Raw genomic sequence first — 18,561 nt, forward strand, 5'->3', positions numbered from 1 at the left:
CTACCATTATAGCCTGGCTGTGGCAGTTTAAAACTGCAATTCAACCTGTTAACATAACCCTTTTTGACAGACCTAAACATTCTTTTGAAATATTAATAAGTAATAAGTCATCCCTAAGTAGGCCTAGAGGCCATAAGGCAAGGTGCATGGCATGTAAAAGTAGGAGACATGGAAAGTTAATATTACACATGTCCTTACAGTGACTAACACCTACATTTTATTTTCACAGTGGCATGGATGGCTATACCATAGTTCCAAAGACAAACATTGGGATGCAGTATTACATTTAATAATGCTATAATAGGATAGGAAAGTCATAGACATTTCATTCTTGGAGTCCTTGCAATATATATTAAAAGTCCAATTGATTGGAGAAGTGGAATTTAGAATAAATATGAAGACCAATGGACTTTTAGTAAGTTACCTTTTCCCTGCCTAAAGTCTCTGGGGGCTAATTTGCACTAACCTCCAGCTGCAGCCCTCTGAATACTCAAGTCCTGAATGAGGTGTGAAACTGCTCCCAAAGCAGAAACAAAGGCCTAGGTATGGGGAGGTGTTACTGTTCCTCTGGCAGGAGAACCATTTAGGCAGTGCCTTGGAACTTGATTAATTTCAAAGAGGCCTTTCCTGTCACAGGCAAATGTTAGCTTACCCTTGGGCAGGCCCCTTTTTTTGACCCACTCCTCTACCCCCCTGTCAGCCAGGCAGGCAGGCAGACTTCAATCTCACTAGGTAGAGTCCTACCCCCAGAAATGGTTTGAAGAGACTACAGATGAGGAGTTGCTAATTTCCCTGGCTGCCCCTCTGGGGTGGACACTCATGCTCTGAACAAGGGAAGAAGGTTTTCACTGTCTTTGACTTAGGCAGAGAGGTACACTGTGGGGTTGTTTTCAGTATGGCACAGGAACTGTTGCAAAAGTAGGTAGGGTTTCCCAAGGAAACCTTTATCCCATTGATTAAGGATAGGCCAGAAGTCACACCCACTCTAAGGGTAGTGGCAGGCGTAAATGTGGCACCACTGGGGACCTTCTTCGGTTCACTCTGGACCTGTGGAAGAACAGAAGAAGGACTGGACCCATTGTTTGAAGCCTGTGAGGAAACCTTAAGTGGTGTACCTTCTACCACTTGGACCCAGGACAAAGAAGTGGACTACAAGGGTCAATTGACTAATTGACTTACTGACCTGTGTGGTTACAGGAATACAACAAGCTGCAAGAGGCCTTTTTACTGAAGTGCCCACCTGACCACTTGTAACTGGAGGTGGCTGGACCATGCTAGTGGCCTCTGTTGAAGTGAAACCTGACCCCTAAAGGCTGTACCCGAGGTCCTGGGACTCCTACATATGTCTAACTGAACTTCTCCTACAATCTCTGAAAAGATGAAGCATTTTGACTTCTATTTCAGAGACTAAGGGCTTAATTCCTGCCAGACTTGCGGTGCCGTAGCGGTGGCGGTCATGCAGCTGGCATATTTTGAGGAGGCCATTCGGAACCTGGTGGTGGCCCAGCGGACGGGGTATACAGTATGCAAGGTGGGGCCGGCACGGTCCACAGAGCATATTACAAGTTTCCCCACTGCCAGCCCTTTAATGACGGTGAGCCTCCATGAAAAGGCTGGCGGTGGGGAAACAAATGCGGCAATACAGGGCCCCCATACCCCCACTGCCATGGGAATGCATTCAGGGGGGCACAGCATGTGCTCTCCTGTTTGCATGCACTCCAAGTTCCAGCACAGCATTGACTTCACAGTCCTTGTCGTGCTGGAACTGCCTTTGCATTCCCAATGCATTGCCCGTTTTCAGGGCACCGACTTGGGAACAGCAGAAGAAAAGCCTGCCAGACACAAGCTGAACTTGTAATCTGGCGGGCTGGCCATGCACAGCTTTGGCGGTGCTGTGCCAACACAAAGCCGGCGCTGCACTGCCAAAGTCATAATCGGGCTGCCTTAAGATAAAATCTTTGACAGGGATAAAAATGCTTGGTGTGTCTGACCCACGATCCACCGCAGTGGGTCTGAAATCGCACCTAGGTCCTGGTAACCCACAAATAGTGATTACTGACTGGCAGTTAACTTCTTCTTGGTTCTTTTTCTCCTAAAACTTTAAAAATTCATATTTCTGGTTTCCTTTATCAGATTCTTTAATCATTTGGTTTCATTTTGTTCATTAAATTTTACTTTATTTTTAATTTGAGTGGTATTTTTATTGTGTTGTGTTTTCAACTTTTTAACTGTTTTGGTACTTCTAAATGCTTTACTCATTTTGTCTAAATTAAGCCTGTCTTCTCTGTGTCAAAGCTACAAGCAATTGAGCTCAGGTTTAAATTACTGAAACCTTTGACTGGACCTAACAGGTTAGAGACTATCACTTGTGGTGGACTGCAATCCATCCCAACTAAAAATTCACTTTCTTACCGGTGTTAACTGGGAAACATAAAAAGTTGGGTGGACTTTCCAGTATAATGGTAATACCAGATGGTAAGTGACTGGATTTACCTTTCTTTTAATAGAAAAAAGACCAAAGGAATTAGATCTCAGGAGGACCCGAAAATGGCAAAAAGAAAAAAGTTAGAGAATAACTACGCTTTCACATTAGGTTTGAACTCTGGTGCAAGTCTTCGGTGTTGATCTGCCGGACTCTTGCTGGTCAGTTTGGCATGTGTTAGATGCTTGGAATCACATTTCTCTGTTCGTGTAGTTGGTTTAAAAATCCAGAGGCTGCTGGGACCAAGAGATTTATCCATTAAGTAGGAAAAGACTGAGGAGAGAAACCTTGAAGACGAAAAAGTGGGATACTTTGGTAGAGTTATGTTACTATAGACAAATTCAGCCAAAGGTAGAAATTCAGGTATTTTATTCTGTGTGGCATTACTACAGCAGCAAATATATTGCTCAAGGCAGTGTCTCACCTTTTCAGTCTGTCCACTGGTCTGTGGGGGAAACCCAGAAGATAACAATTGCTGAAATTCAAGTTTTGAACAAAGTATTTTTAAAAAAGGAGGCATGCATTGTGATACTCTGACATGATAGTACTGGGAAGGTCCTAGAGATGAAAAATATCTTGGGTAAATCGATCAGCCATTTGGGTTGCCAATGGGTTAGACTGGAAAGTTGAGAAGAGAGTCATGTTAAAAAATTCAAAAGTAACCATTATTTCAACCATTATTACATGATATCCTTTTGGTGAAGGTGATAACATATTTAGATATGGCTGGCCTGACTACAGAGAGACCGAATGAGTTGTAGATATCTGAAAGACTTCTTCTTCTCAAGTCCAACAAAAATCCATGAGATGACTCTCTTCTGTGTATGAGAAATTTGACAGCTTTAAATGCAAAATCTGAGATGAACTGCAGTAAAAATTGGGTAACCCCAACATTTGAACCTCTTTGATGGAGTCAGACATCTCATCCACTGGTAGCTAGTAATCCCCCACAAAGTAATACTTTTCTTGATAGATATGTGATAATCAGACATTCCAGGTTCCATATTTAATATTAGGGATATGCGATTACAACAAAGGTAAACCAAAACTCAATAAATAATTTGGAAAGGCAATATTATCAAAAAACAGAGCCTCTGAGTGGCTTTCAACAGGTACCCTCAGAACAGACATTTCTTTGACTGCACCGGAAGAAAGGGGAAAGTGTCAACCATGTGGATTTGTTCACAAACTTTCTTTAGTCAAAGATGGATCGGGCAAGACTGGGTCCAATCCATGTCCAGATACAATCGGCAAGCTCTAGAGGCCAGTGTCTTTGGCTTGCCAGCAAATTGGAAATGGACTGGATTCAGAAATAGTTATGAAGTAGCTCCTATGCTGGAAGATGCTTCAAGCCTATGGTTTTTCCTGCTCCCGTCCGAAGGGACATTAAGTTTTTCCTTACATCTGGACAATCTTTAACCAGGGATTTGGATTAGCATGGTACACATGTAGTCCTGCCTTCTTTCTTTTCTTCTCAGCTTCAGAAATACAAATCCTGACTGTAGTAATCTGCATGGGCTCCTCTGTGGAACTAGGAATTGATGAACAGGATCAGAACTTCTATGAAGAGAGACTCAAGGTTCCTATCAAGGACTAGTTATTTCAGCCTTTTTTTCTATCTAACCTTCTCTCGTGCAAACAATACTTAATTATCAAGGACAATTCAGTCGACTCTGAAATACTCTTAGGATGTGAAGATCTGACAAACTAATGTTTCATTCTTTTACCCCTCAATGAAACAGAGTCATAAGTGTCCTGGTGACCAGGTCCACATGGTTTCTGTCATATGATTTCTGACTAAATTGGGTAATATTTAAGAGGACATATATTCGTTCATGGAAGATATCGGTGAGGGTATCTTAAGCTGAAAACTGGTCTCTTAAATATCTTCTTGAAGAAATTCTGGAGAGTAGAATGGTTATTTAGGCAGGTATCCTCAGTGAGTACAAAATGCATAGCCCACAACACTGCTGCCCCACTTAAAGAGCTTATCTAATACCCAATATTGGATTTGTTGGAGGAAAACAGACCTGGTTGGAAAGCAACATGCAGTGTTAGGCCATGGAGAACCTCTTGCAACTTAGTTGGATCCCTGGAGAAGGGGGAGCACTGAGAACACCAATGGAAATGTCATATGCCATGCTTGGGTAAGCCTGCTTTACAGTTGCATTTTCAGCTCAGAGGTCACAAACTTCCTGATTTTGTTGTAGTAACATCAAAGTGACATCAATATTTGAAATCATATTAACTCAAGTTGGACTTTTTGTTTGTCATCACAACATGTCGAGGGCCTTACACTGTGGAGTATTCTTTAACCTGGCTTTGATATTTCCAAGATGTGGACAATGTCTTCCTGTAGTCACTTTTGCTCTGCATGCTATGGAACGTGGAGGAGGGCTTTGTCTGAGAGAAGGAATCTCAAAACCTCCAGATATTGAAGGTGGCTTGTTTTCTTTTTTTGCTTGTCTGTTTTTATGGCATATCCTTGAAATAAAATTTTTTAAAAAATAATGAATCGTTGTAGCAGCTTGTCAAGGCCAAGCAGTGGTTCTTAATCTGCATATTTAAAAACGTGCAGGCCAAACAATAGCATAACCCTGCACCATGATTTGCTTATATCATAGCATGAGTATCTCGTATTCAAACAAATCAATCAATCAGTTAGCATTTGTAAATTCGGACTCTGTTAACTCCCGGGCACTGTGTCTCTGTCGAAGAGCCAGGCCTGAAGTCTCTTTCTGAAGTCTGGGAGACGAGGAGACTGTACAGAGCTGGAGGTGGAGGTTGTTCCAGTTCTTTGCTACAATGTAGGAAAGGAGCAGGCGCTGTCTGCTGCAGGTGGGGCGGATGCATGGCGTGCGTGCAACAATGAGCGAAGAGGAGCATAGGTGTCTAGCGGGTTGGTGGAAGTTCAGTCGATGGTTGAGGTAGTCAGGTCCTAGGTCGTGGAGGGCTTTGTAGGTGTGCGTGAGGATCTTGAACTGGCATCTTGCCTGGATTGGAAGCCAGTGGAGGTCTCTGAGGTGGGGGGCCATATGGGTTCATTTGATGAGGTCCAAAATGAGTCTGGCAACAGCGATCTGTATGGTCTGTATTCTTCTGAGAAACTGGATGGGGAAGCCGGCATATAGGATGCTGCCGTAGTTGAGGCGGTTACTGACGAGGGCCTGAGTGAAAGTCTTTCAGGTATAGGTTGGGATCCATCTGAAGATTTTGCGGAGCATGCAAAGTGTGTGGAAGCAGGAGAAGATGACAAAGGTATTGTGCACAGAAATGTAAACTAGGTGATTGTACTGATGAATATGGAACATAGAAATATTGTGCTATAAGCATATTGGGGAGAAGATAGCGTGGACCAAAATATTGAAAGGTAAGGGTGGAAGTATAGATTTACCATTCCTAACACCACATCTACGTACCTTGAAGATAAATACTTCGTCAAGGTACATATATATGGAGTTGGGTATAGAAAATGTATACTAGCCTTTTGATAGTTTGTCCTTGATATTTTCACACCACAGTGTTCTGTCTTCAATATATTTGGAGACAAACCAACAATGATGGGTCTGGCCGAGATCAGAGCATAGAAACCTGTATGTGATCATGATTATGAAGAGCATGGCATGCACTGGGAAAATACCAGGTTGTACATCAAACAGCAGTTGTTTTTTAAATATATTAATTCGACAACCTAATAATTAGGTGCACTGGAGTGATAAAGCTATCACATGAAAATAAATACGGAATGTTGTAATTCAGCTAATGAAGATACCAACAAAGAGATGCTTTATCATATTACCAAAATGTTTACAAAAAAAAAAGCTGCCACATTTTTTTGGATTAGCCAGGAATTTCCCCTGATGCGCAACTGTGACATTATGGGATTTTTGGCAATTTCTTTGTAAACGGGTTTAAGACAATCTCAACAAATGCAATCCCCTCAAAGGCAGGTAGGGCCAGTGGAGGTTTAACAGCACTTATATCTTTGTCGTCTAGGCTGACTTACATTTTTTTCTATATTAAAGCGTCAAATTTTCAGTTTTTATTGTTTTCAGCAATGGGATTACAGGATATCTTAGTGATAAATTTTTATAATAATATTTTTAATGCTTTGGGACATGAGGTTATCACATTCTTAGATGAAGAGTTGATGGATTTCATGAAGAATGTAGGTTCGGATTGCTCACTAATTTGGGGAGGAGATTTTAATATCGAACCATGTAATCTTATATCGGGGATTCAATGTGGATACGAAGAGGAACTAGGCTGTGCTTTTGGACACTTTCTGCACAACAATTATGGGGAATGTATTAATTTCGTCATGTCAAAGTACAATCTAGAAATTACGGAAAAGGTTATGAAGGGGAGTGAAGGCAAGGATATTGGTTCTAGTCGTACTTATGAAGGAGTAAGATCATCCTAGTGTATTGATCACTTTATTACCTCAATAAATTTTAGGCCCCTTATATCGGAATGTTTAGTTTGTCCAAATTTATTGAGTGACCACTATCCCCTGTCACTAACCTTAAATTCTGTTCTGCAAAAAAAACCTGCACTAAGTTACCACGCTGTGGATATAAATATACAGGGGCAAAATGGGATCTCAATTAAATGGGCAGGGGTTGATCCAGTAGTTTTTACAAATGGGATCCTACAAAAAATGAATCATCAGATTATAACCTGCCTTGATAAATCCTCAACTAGTATAGATATAGTCATGGCCTTTCAAAGTATCTCAAACTTTATTTCCAATAACCTGCGAAGGAATCCTAAGACTAATGTATCGCATTCCCCAAGATGGTTCGATTATCAATGCTCTAGCTAACATAGAGACTTAAAATCTGCATTAAAAACCACCCCTCGTAATAGAGAGAAGATTAATACCTTACGGGAATTATGTAAAGAAACTCTTAATCTAAGAAAATTGGAGATTAGGGAAAGTGCCTGGGAGAACCTGGTGAAAGCCGCTGAGACTAAAGACTCAACACTTTTCTGGAAAACCCTGAATCAACCATTCTTCAAAGATGTCCAATCTGTAAAAATTGGCACTGTAATAACTCCTGCAGACTGGATAACCCATTTTGATGTAATGTTTAATGAGATACATCAGGGTATTGCAAATACTGAGGCTAAAACTGTTATATTTTTAAATGACACGAAAATAAGTAGTATAACTCAAGACAAAATTAGAACAGCCCTTAAGAATAGTGCTAGTGGCAAGACGAATGGTCCAGACGGGGTCCCAATTGATGTATTCAACTATGATATGGATCTCTGGGTACCCGTCTTGCACACATTAATTAATGCTACAATTGAGGGGGTGATACCGGCCACCTGGGCGGAGAGTCTGATAGTCCCCATTTAAAAAAAAGGGAATAGGGGCAGTCTAGTTACTATCGCCCAATAGCTTTGCTCGACTCACCCTCTAAAGTCATGGGTAGAATGTTGTTGGCCAGGCTGGAGCAATGGGTAGTAGAAAATAATATTTTCTCTGTAGCTCAGTACGGCTTTAGACAAGGCATTGGAACAATTGAACAATGTTTGAATTTAGAACTAATAATAGGTAAATACACATTTGCAAGGGAGGGCTGCCTTTACCTCTGCTTTGTTGATTTGTCAAGTGCTTTTGACTTGGTAAATCATTCAAATATCTGGGAGACGTTGAGAGGAATGGGCGCCCCAAGGACATTATTAGTTTCTTATTTCAAATGTACGCTCGTCTGTCTGCAAAGATACGTTAAGGGAAACATGGGGAATGTACGAAGAATTTTAATATTACACGTGGGATAAGACAGGGATGTACTCTTGCACCTCTCTTGTTTTCACTGTATATAAATGGTGTCAATGTTTTATTACAGAATTTGGGGGTAGATGTGCCAAAGGTCGGTAATCGACCTACGCCCCTCTTATTGTATGCCGATGATGCTGTCCTAATTTCGAGGACAGCAAACGACCTTCAAACCTTGATGGATAATTTTACAAGTTTTTTCACAGAAAAAATCTTTAAAAATCAATTTGACCAAGACTTTATTTATGTCCTGTGGTAAAAGGAATATTAAAACAAAAACACATTATATTAATGGGACATTAATAGAGAGAACAGCCACATTCTCATATCTAGTGATTCTTTTTAACAATAAGGGTACTTGGAATAAACAGATAACTCTATGCAAGTTGAAATTTGTGAAAGTAGTAGAGGCTATTTTCAGATTCTCCCACAAAATTGGTAAAAACCTGCACGGGAGATTCTGAAGTTATAAAAAGCGAAGTGCACCACAGGGACTTGTTATGGGGAGCCCTATGGGGAAAGACAGATACTACCCAGATACAAACCCTTGAAAATAATTTTTAAGACGCTTATTAGCCATACCTGCCTCAACCCCTTCTATTATCTTGCATAGAGAAACCGGCTCTTCTCACATACATTATTTGATTAGTATGGCCGCTTTAAACTTGTGGCACCGCGTCAAAGAAATCCATTTTACGAGGGACATTATTTTAGACTGTCTGTTCTCAGACCGTTGTAAGAAAATACCTTGGTTAAGTTATATTAGTGTTCTTTTAGACAAATGCAATTTGGCCCTGAACTGGAGTCAACCGGAGGATATACAAAAAATTTGCAAGGTTGAATTAAAAAAGATCCTATTGAATGCTAGGACTGCTTCAAGAGAAGAGGGCGTGAGTACCAAGATGACTGTTGTATCATATCTCGAAGGGCCAATTGCTATGGACATACAGCCATACCTCGTTTTTATAACTAATGTTCAGTATAGATTCTACCTAACCAGACTGCGGATGAACACATTACATTTTCTTTTTGCCTTTCCTAGGAGGGGCAAGTGGTGTGCTAATCTTCCAAATTGTCCATGTGATAGCCGGTCCAAACAAAGTACCCTTCATGTTTTACTTTTTGTATTTTTTATAAGGAAATTCGAAAAAATTTCCTTTGTCCTGCTTTTAAAACTGAGTGCCTGTACTCCCATAAAGCTGGTTTTAACTATTTAAGAAACTTGGATACGATATGTATTGCAGTACTTAGTTATATAATGTCGGCAAATAAACTAAGGAATGAACTCGTTTACTTAGAAAATTTGAATTATGAAATATTATAAAGTGTATTTTCCTTGTGATATGTATAATTGTATAATGACTCTGTGTATTTAATCATGTTAAGATGCCTTTTTTGTCTCTTTTTCTCTTTTTGTTTTACATATGGATTTTATTGTATTTTATAGTATGCTTTTATGGACATTCTATATTATCTGAATATAGTATGCTTTTATGGACATTCTATATGATCTGAATAAAGCTTGATTTGATTTGATTTGATAAAGCTATCACATGAAAATAAATACGGAATGCTGTAAATCAGCTAATAAAGATACTAACAAAGAGATGCTTTACCATATTTCCAATATGTTTCCAAAAACAAAAAAGCTGCCACATGTTTTTGGATTAGCCAGGAATTTCGCCTGATGCGCAACTGTGACATTATGGGATTTTTGGCTTCGTGTACTATATCCATCCATTCACAAATCAGGAATGTGCAATTTGGACACTGACTGGCTTGAGACAAGAAATGCAATTTGTAATGCGACCTGTGAACTAACAGGTTGCGTTGAAAATTGTACATTCATGCAATTTGTAATGCAACCTGGGAACTAACAGGTTGCGTTGAAAATTGTGTATACGTAGGGGATTGGAAAATGGCAGGTCACTGGTTGTGATTGGCTGCAAATGTAGGGATGGAGTCCTGCAAGACAAATCAAATCTCTGGCCCTGCATTTGCATTTCCAAAAGGGATTTTTTTTAAAGCAACACATTGTGCCTATTAAAGGAACCAGAGATACTTTGAAAAAAAGATTGTCATTTGGGAAGACTTCAGGGGGGCCAGACCATCGACCTCTGGACCTCTACTTCCTCCCTCGAGCCTGTGATTACCAAAGGGGAAGATATCACAAGGGGATGGCGTCTCCTTTGCACTCAATGGATTGCTACTGCAGTAGCTGTCATAAACCACTGATGAATTCCTCTGTTAAAAGCAGATAGGAGGTGACCGCCCTTTTGATGACTCCTCCTTTTTGTGAATCAGACAGGGTCGCAAAACTCCTTTTACGATTCGTAAAGACCTTTCTGACTGTAAAGGGCATATGTAAATAGTAAAAAGACTTTTGAAGTCACAAACACCTTTGGTGTTGAGAATCGCATGTTTTGTGACTGCAATATACCTTTGTACAACAGGCCCTTAGTTATTCTAACCTGATCACATATGTATACTGTGTATTTTAAGATTGTTTCAAATTATACAATTACTAGCATATTTTGTTAGAGGCTGTATTATATGATCAAATAGCCTTTTTTGCAGTTTAGTACCAGCAGCTTGGTTCCCCTGTGTCATTCTTTAGGTCGAGCCTGGGCAGCACATGGGCTGCTCTGCAAGGCATGTTGTATTCAGGTATGGAATACAAGCTCCGCCCATTTCCCCGCCGAACTTTTCAATTAGCTCCTGTTACTGTTCTTTTGAAATCGTTGCTTTTGATTGATAAATAGGCTTAGTAGTCCCACCTTGGTACCGCCTTGTCTGTATTTGTAAACCTCCCACGAAGACTGGACCTTTTAATTGTGTTGTTACACAGTCTGCTTTATCGAACCTGTGAGTGCTATTTTCTTTAATGATCTAACACTATTCCACCCACAACGTGCTTTCCTACAAGGCAGTATGCCGCCTGCTTTTATATTATTAATAGTAATTTATTTATTGAATTTTCAGCGTGGTGCGCTTTACTATAGCGGCCACACGTATTTATTTATTTAATTTACAGCGCGTTCTGTTTTAACTATAGTATTTGTTTGTTTAATTTACAGCACGGTCCGTTTTTACTTTGGTGGCTGGGCTACAGAACTGTTAGAACTGGGGGGTCTCTAGTTGGCAATGGTATACACCTTTGTCCAAATAGGGACCCTTGCTAAGTCAGGGAAAGGGGATTACACTACTGGATAACCCCTGCTCACCCCCTTGGTAGCTTGGTAAGAGCAGACAGCCTTATCTCAGAGGCAATGTGTTAAGCATTGGTGAACACACACAGTAATACAGTGAAAACACTACAGATGGACACAACACAGATTTTTATAAAAATAAGTATTCTTTATATAGACTTAACACAAGACCACAAACGACAAAAATCCACAATACTGTACTTAAAATAGACTTAAAGATGGTAGAAGTCACTTAGTTCAAGTTGATGATAAATGCGACACAGTTCTCACAAAAGTACCTGGATGCGTAACGCAAAACAAACAAAAGGCTCACAGATTTGGAGATGCGTCGGTTCCGTGCTTCGGGGGAGACGATGCATCGCGCCTCAATGCTTGCGCAGAGTAGGTGATGCGTCTTTGTCCTTACCAGAAAGGAGGTGATGCATAGATTCTTGTACTGCGGCCCGGTTACGATGCGGCAAGATGGCGCCTCGATGCGATGCGACAATCCAGTGTGATGCGATAAGATGGCGCCCTGGATGCGACGACGTGAAGAAGATGCGTGCACGCCCGGCGGCTGTGCGGTGAACTCTGAAACTTTGGAGCCGCGACAGGCCCTGCGATGCCCTTCTCAGGTGATGCGATTGCGACCTCTGCGGCGGTGACATACTTCTCTGGTGATGTGTCGGGTAACAGCTTTGATGAAGGCACGCTTCTCTGGTGATGCGGCTGTGACCTCTGCGGCGGCGACACACTTCTCCGGCGATGCGACGGCAACAGCTGTGACTGCGACACGTTTCTTCTCGATGTGTCGCGCTTCCAGCTCCCAGCAACACGCAGGCTTCTGCAGGCAAAATTCCCATAAAGGAAATTCAGAGGGGAGCTGGCGGTGAAGTCTTTTGCCCCTGACACTTCGGCAGGAGGCGAGCACAAGTTCAAGCCCTTGGAGTAATATTCTGCAAGATGATGAAAAGTCTTTATTTTTTTTATTTTTTTATTACTTTCCAAAAAACAAACAAAAAAAAGGAAAAGACATACTTCACAATATCATCATGCAGAATCATCATGAATATTATCCACGCTGCAAATGCAACAAAGGAAATAAGCAAATTATGATAACTACAAAGAAAAAGAAAGAAAAAAAAAGATTCATGACTTGACCAATCAATAATATACTGTCACCCTGGGATATAAGGACATTGCATCGTCTTTGCATGTACGGTGCACCATTAATATGTTTGGTTTTTTAACTATGTCCCAACTAATCGTTTTCATTCTGTTCATCCGCTGTTGCTCTCTTCTGCAGAAAGCGCCCCAGTGGCTCCCAAATGTCCTTCGGCCTTGATGGTGTTGGTAATTCCTCTGCATATAACTCCATATTTTCTTTACAGTACACAAGGTCCTTGATCCAGTGTTCAATTTTTGGTGACCGTTTCCCTCCCCAAGTAATGGCTACCCTACATTTAGCCATGAGCAAGGCTAGTCGTACAAAGCGACCCATCACCCCCCTCGCATGTGGAACACGGCACAATAAACATATAAGGGGGGTGCATTGAAACACCAGCACCGAAATTTCCATTATATCCCGGACTACAGCAGACCAATAACAGGCCACCCTCCTACATCTCCATGCAAGATGGAAAAAATCTGCTCCAAGCTGCCCACACCTCACACTGGAGTCGCGTAACCCATATCGGTGTAGCCTCACCGGTGTATAGTACACCTAATGTATATACTTAAAATGTATTATACGTAAATTTTCTTCATAGAAGTGTACCTGTTAAGCCACATATATGTTTCCAGTCTGTCTTCGTTATCAGGGACTGTAGACTGTCATTCCATCTCTCCCAGCTTCTGCCCGGCTCACCCCTGCTCTCGTCCCGTATACTTCTATATAGCCTAGAAATCAATTTCTTATTGGTGGGAGCAGTTAGAACCAGTTGCAAAGAGTGTAGTGCTGGAGGCTCCAGGGGGTATGTGACATAGTGTGCTCTAATCGCGTATCTAAGCCTGTGTATCGCGAAGCGAAACAACTGCGTGGGATTGCTTCTGTATTGCAGAGTGTCTGTTGTGTGAACGATCCCTCCAGGTACAGATCTTGCATCGATTGTAGGCCTGCCTTCCTTAAAAGCCGCATAGCGCCCGCTTCGTGAGTCACTGATAGCGCTGCGTGGTTCTCTATGCGCATAGCCGGGGCATATATGGGTAACTTATGTGCTAGTCTTCCTATCGCCTGCCAGGTGGCTATCGTTGTGTCTACTGCATTAATTTCCATTTTCGATAGTCCGCGCTTCATGTGTGTGAGCATGATTTGCAGAGGGACAGGAGCGGCATCTCCCGCTTCCACTGCAACATGCGGGGTGAATGCATGGGGCCTACCCCAATAGTATGCATACTGAGCCTGAGCACTCAGATAGTAGATATATAGGTCCGGAGCCCCAAACTCCCCCTTATCATAAGCGCTAGTAAGAACAGACCAGCTCACTCGAGCATGCTTGCCTTTCCAGACCAATCTAAGTAAAGTTGTGCGGAGGGTATTAAAAAATCCCTTTGTCAGTACAATCAGGATGTTTATAAATAAATACAAAAACCGCGGCAACACCACCATTTTTGCAAGTGCAATACGGTCCGCCAGGGACAGTGGCAAGGTCACCCAGTTATCAGCTTGTTGATCAAGAGTGCTCCAGGCCCGGCCATAATTTTCCCGAATAACCAATTCCGGATCTCAATGGATCCACACTCCAAGGTATTGAACTGGTTCTGCAGACCATACCAACGGAAACTCCACATCGGGTTGAGTCGTGGATTCCGTCAGAGGGATAATGATGGATTTCTCCCAATTTACCACCAACCCCGATAGTAAACCAAAACAAACTTATTCCCGCAGCAACTGCGCCAAACATTGAGAGGGCTCACGAACAAACAGCACCATGTTGTCTGCATATAACTGGGTGATAGTCAAAGTTCAAGGCCGTTTCTCTATGTCGCTGTCGTATAACACATGCCAGTGGCTCCACCGCCAGTGCAAAAAGCAATGGGGGCAGAGGGCAACCCTGTCGGGTGCCTCTCTCAATATCAAATGGTTCCAAAGTCAGCCCACCCACTCGCACACGGGCTGATGGCTCTGCATAAAGTAACATAACCCACTGGATAAAAATGAATGGGAACCCTATACGCTGTAATACAAAAAACATATATTTCCACTCGACGGAGTCGAAGGCTTTAGCAGCATCCAACATCACTGCCGCCGCCGATAAACTCGGCTACAACACATGAAGCATTGTAAAAATGGTATGTAGGCTGTGTGATGTGGAGCATTCGGGTATAAAACCTGACTCATCTGGCAGCACTAGGCATGACATCAGAGGCTGTAATTTAACGGCAAGAATTTTAGCAAGAATCTTCGCATCTATATTAATCAATGATAGTGGCCTCTAAGAGTCGCACTTATCAGGAGGTTTATCTTTTTTGAGAAATGTTATAATCTGCGACTGCCGGAGCGATGGTGGGAGCACCCCAGTCTTTTGTGCCTCAGCATATACCTCCAGAAGGTAAGGGGTAAGGAGGTCTGCATACGCTTTATAAAATTCAACTGTGAGGCCATCAGGTCCCGGTGCTTTCGCATTTGGTAGGTCCTTGATTGCAGCTTTAATATCTTCTGCATTTATTGGCTGGCTCAGGTATTCCCTGTGGGCGTCCGACAACCAGGTGCACGCCACATCCTCAAGATAGCTCTCCATCTCAGTTGGCGCAGTCCCCACCCTAGACGTATAGAGATGAGCATAAAATTCACGGAACTGCTCAGTAATATCTAGCGGATTATAGTGCTCTCGCCCGTGAGAGTCTGTTATCTTGTCAATGTGAGGTTGGTCCATGCGATTCCTGATTTTGTTAGCCAGATTACGGCCGGGTCTCCCCCCTCTCCATATCTACGTGCCACATGTCTGCGCGAGATATATCGTATCTCAGATTCAGCCAGAGTATCATATTCCAATATGAGCTCGTGTATGCGAGAGAGGGCAGCGGCTGACGGAGCCGCCGTGTAGCTACGCTCTAGGTCTGGAAGCGTAATCTCAAGTTTTGCAAGTTGAGCCCTGAGGTCCTTAAGTATGCCAGCAGTTGCGCCAATGCACACTCCACAGATCGTCAATTTGAAGGCCTCCCATAATGTGGAGGCGCTATCTACTGAGCCTTTATTAAGTTCAAAATATTGTTTTATGGCAGCACGCACAGTGGCCTCGTATATTGGGTATAGCAAAGCCTCTGATCGCAACCGCCACGTGAAGGGACGATGTATTGCCATTGGGATGGTAATATCTAGTTTGACAGGGTTATGGTCTGATAACGTGCGCGGTAGGTGAATCACCTCCGTAACCCATTCAGCCGCATCCCCACCCAGCAGCTAGTAGTCCAACCTAGACCAGCTATTGTAGATCGGTGTAGCATGAGTACCCTCTTTCACTAAGGCATTACGCACTCTCCAGATATCAAACAAACCAAATTCCAACATGGCATTACGGATAGTCTGAGTCACCCTAGGGGTATGATTTGTCAGTAGGTTAGACTTATCTAGGTCAGGATCCAAATATGTGTTAAGATCTCCCCCCCACAAAGTGGCTGCCTCCGGCCATTCTCTTAGTTTGGTATACATTTGCAGAAAACACTCCGGATCATCTGCAATACGTGTTAACTATGGACACCATGGAGCCACCCAAATCCCTTGCACCATTGCACAGCGCCCCTTCCCATCTATGTGTGTCCACAGTGGGGTGAATGCAATACCACGCCTGGTCAGAACGAGCACACCCCTGGCATATGATGAATAGGAGGAAGCTTGCCTATATTTGGTCCATTTGAGGGCAATACCATGTTCTGTGTACCTGGTTAAATGCGTTTCCTGCAATAAAGCAATATGTGCGCCATGACGAGATAGATAAGCAAACACCTGACGGATTTTCTTTGGGGAGTTTAGCCCTCTTACATTCCAAGTTAATAATCTGTATCTTGCACCCATGGACGATACTAACATCTGCAATCGACCCAGCAGGTAAGTTGGACCAAGACAGAGTTGTTACAATAATGCCAAACATTCCTGATCTGTAAAGATCCCCATCTCCTAGTTTAGACAACACATTTTCAAAAAACCAAAGAAAATTAAAAAACAACCTCATCATTCTGCACCTCCTCCCCCCCGCCTGTTGGACCTAGGGATTCCCAAGTCACATACGGTAGCTTGGCACTAAGTGGGAAGGCCTAACTCCAGGGAACATGCGTTAAGTTTGCGTCACACCCTTCAGTAACAATCCATCCATTCACTCAAAAATGACACTACACCTTTCTTTTTTTTATAAAAGTAGAAAAGCTTTATCCTTTCTTAAATTAATGTTGTAGTTGCATATAACTCTTTAAATCAACATCAAGGTTGTTCCTCTGACACATAGGTACCTGAAAACATTTATGAAGTTATTGGCACCAAAAATACAAAAGCAATTCTTCTCTGGCACTTTTTAGATTATCAAAGCAGATAAGACTTCATAAACACATCACATTTCAGTAGGAAGCAAAAGAGAAACTATACTGTAAATATTAATGAGGATTTCAGGCAGTCATTAGCCAGCAGGGTAATTGCAAGTCAATATGAACCCAAAACTCTTCCCTTACATTCAGTTATCCGCTTCTGTTAAATACTCAGTTCAGGAATCCCCTAAGAATTGGCTTAAGCTTTTGGGAAAGCTTCTTCTTCTAAGAGGGCAGGTTCCTGAGTTTACCCACTCAATAGAGGAACAGGCGCTGTACCATCTAGAATCCTTGCCTACTATCTGGGATAGTACAGTCAATGCTTCCGTTAGGTTCTCTCCAGTACTCCCACCTTCTAGTTGGCCCAGAGTAAATAACAGTTGAGGAGTTACACCTCCCCCACACACTGGAGCCAGCTCACTGTATCGTTATTTCTCCTTTGGGGTCTCTTCCTACCCAGCTCCTCTGCTTCTGCTTTGGCCAAACCTAGCTTGTGTGTCAGAAAGCTCTCGTCGCTTGGCCCGCCTCCCCCTCCTCACTTACTTCGTACTTCTGAGGGAAACAAGCGGGATGGAACTCAGCTGACCGGAGGATCCAGTCTCCTCCCTGCGCTTCTCTTTTGGATGCACAGGCTTCTACGGCCGGTCCCCCGAGGAACAGGGAGGTCTCCGCCCACGCTTCCTGGTGCTCGCTCCTCCCGCCGGACCTGCGCGGAAAGGAGACACCGCGGCACCTCTGTCAGCGCCTCCCCTCACCGTTCACTCGCGAAGGGCTGTTGTGAAGCGCTGCGCTTCCGGTCCTGCGCGGGAGTTGTACAACGTTGCCGCCTCTCACCTCTAGGCTGGCGCTTCAGGCCGCTCCCTCTCCAGGACTCTCCTCACGGTCACGCCTCCACCGAGCCTGCGCGAAGGGGAAACACTGCTCTCCTCTTTCCGCGCAGTAGCGGAACCAGCAACACCACCGCTCAGCGACTTCCTCAAGCCCCCTCACCACTTCACTGGTAGATGGCAAGCCGATGACTGGGAAGTGCACACGGCAGAAGTGTGGTAACCCCCTGCAGCACCCGCCGTGCCTTTAACACCACTGGGGGTAAGGTGAGAGATGGGAATCGGAGCGTCTTGCGGCTCCTATCTTTTGGGGGTCCCGGTACAGCCTTCAGTTATCGAGGACTCAAGCCGGGTCAGATCCACTCGCGGGGATGTGTCAACAGTAGGGGAAAACAGCCCCAATGACCATAAACCCGCCTTCAGTGCACCATCCTCCTTGACCGGTGGTCTATACTCCTAGCTGGCCTCTCAATGGTTCTCCTTACATCTAAAATGGCTGCCCTAGCGTTGACACATTTATAGGCTAGCCCCAGGCTTCCAGAACCAGCTGGAAGGTTCTAGAGCGTCCCTATGTTGTCCTATGGGTCTATCTCAGGGGTGACAGTTATGGCAGTTGAGAACCACCATTTTGTGTAACCCTTACTTCTAGTCAGGGAAGGCAACTAGGCCCCAGGTAAAAACTATGAGGGCAAAAGAGCATCTAACCCCTGCCAACACCACAAAAATATCCAGTGGACATAAAAATCAAGAAGTATGAGG

The sequence above is a fragment of the Lissotriton helveticus genome, chromosome 11, assembly GCF_964261635.1.
Source record: "Lissotriton helveticus chromosome 11, aLisHel1.1, whole genome shotgun sequence".
NCBI classification, from domain to species: Eukaryota; Metazoa; Chordata; class Amphibia; order Caudata; family Salamandridae; genus Lissotriton; species Lissotriton helveticus.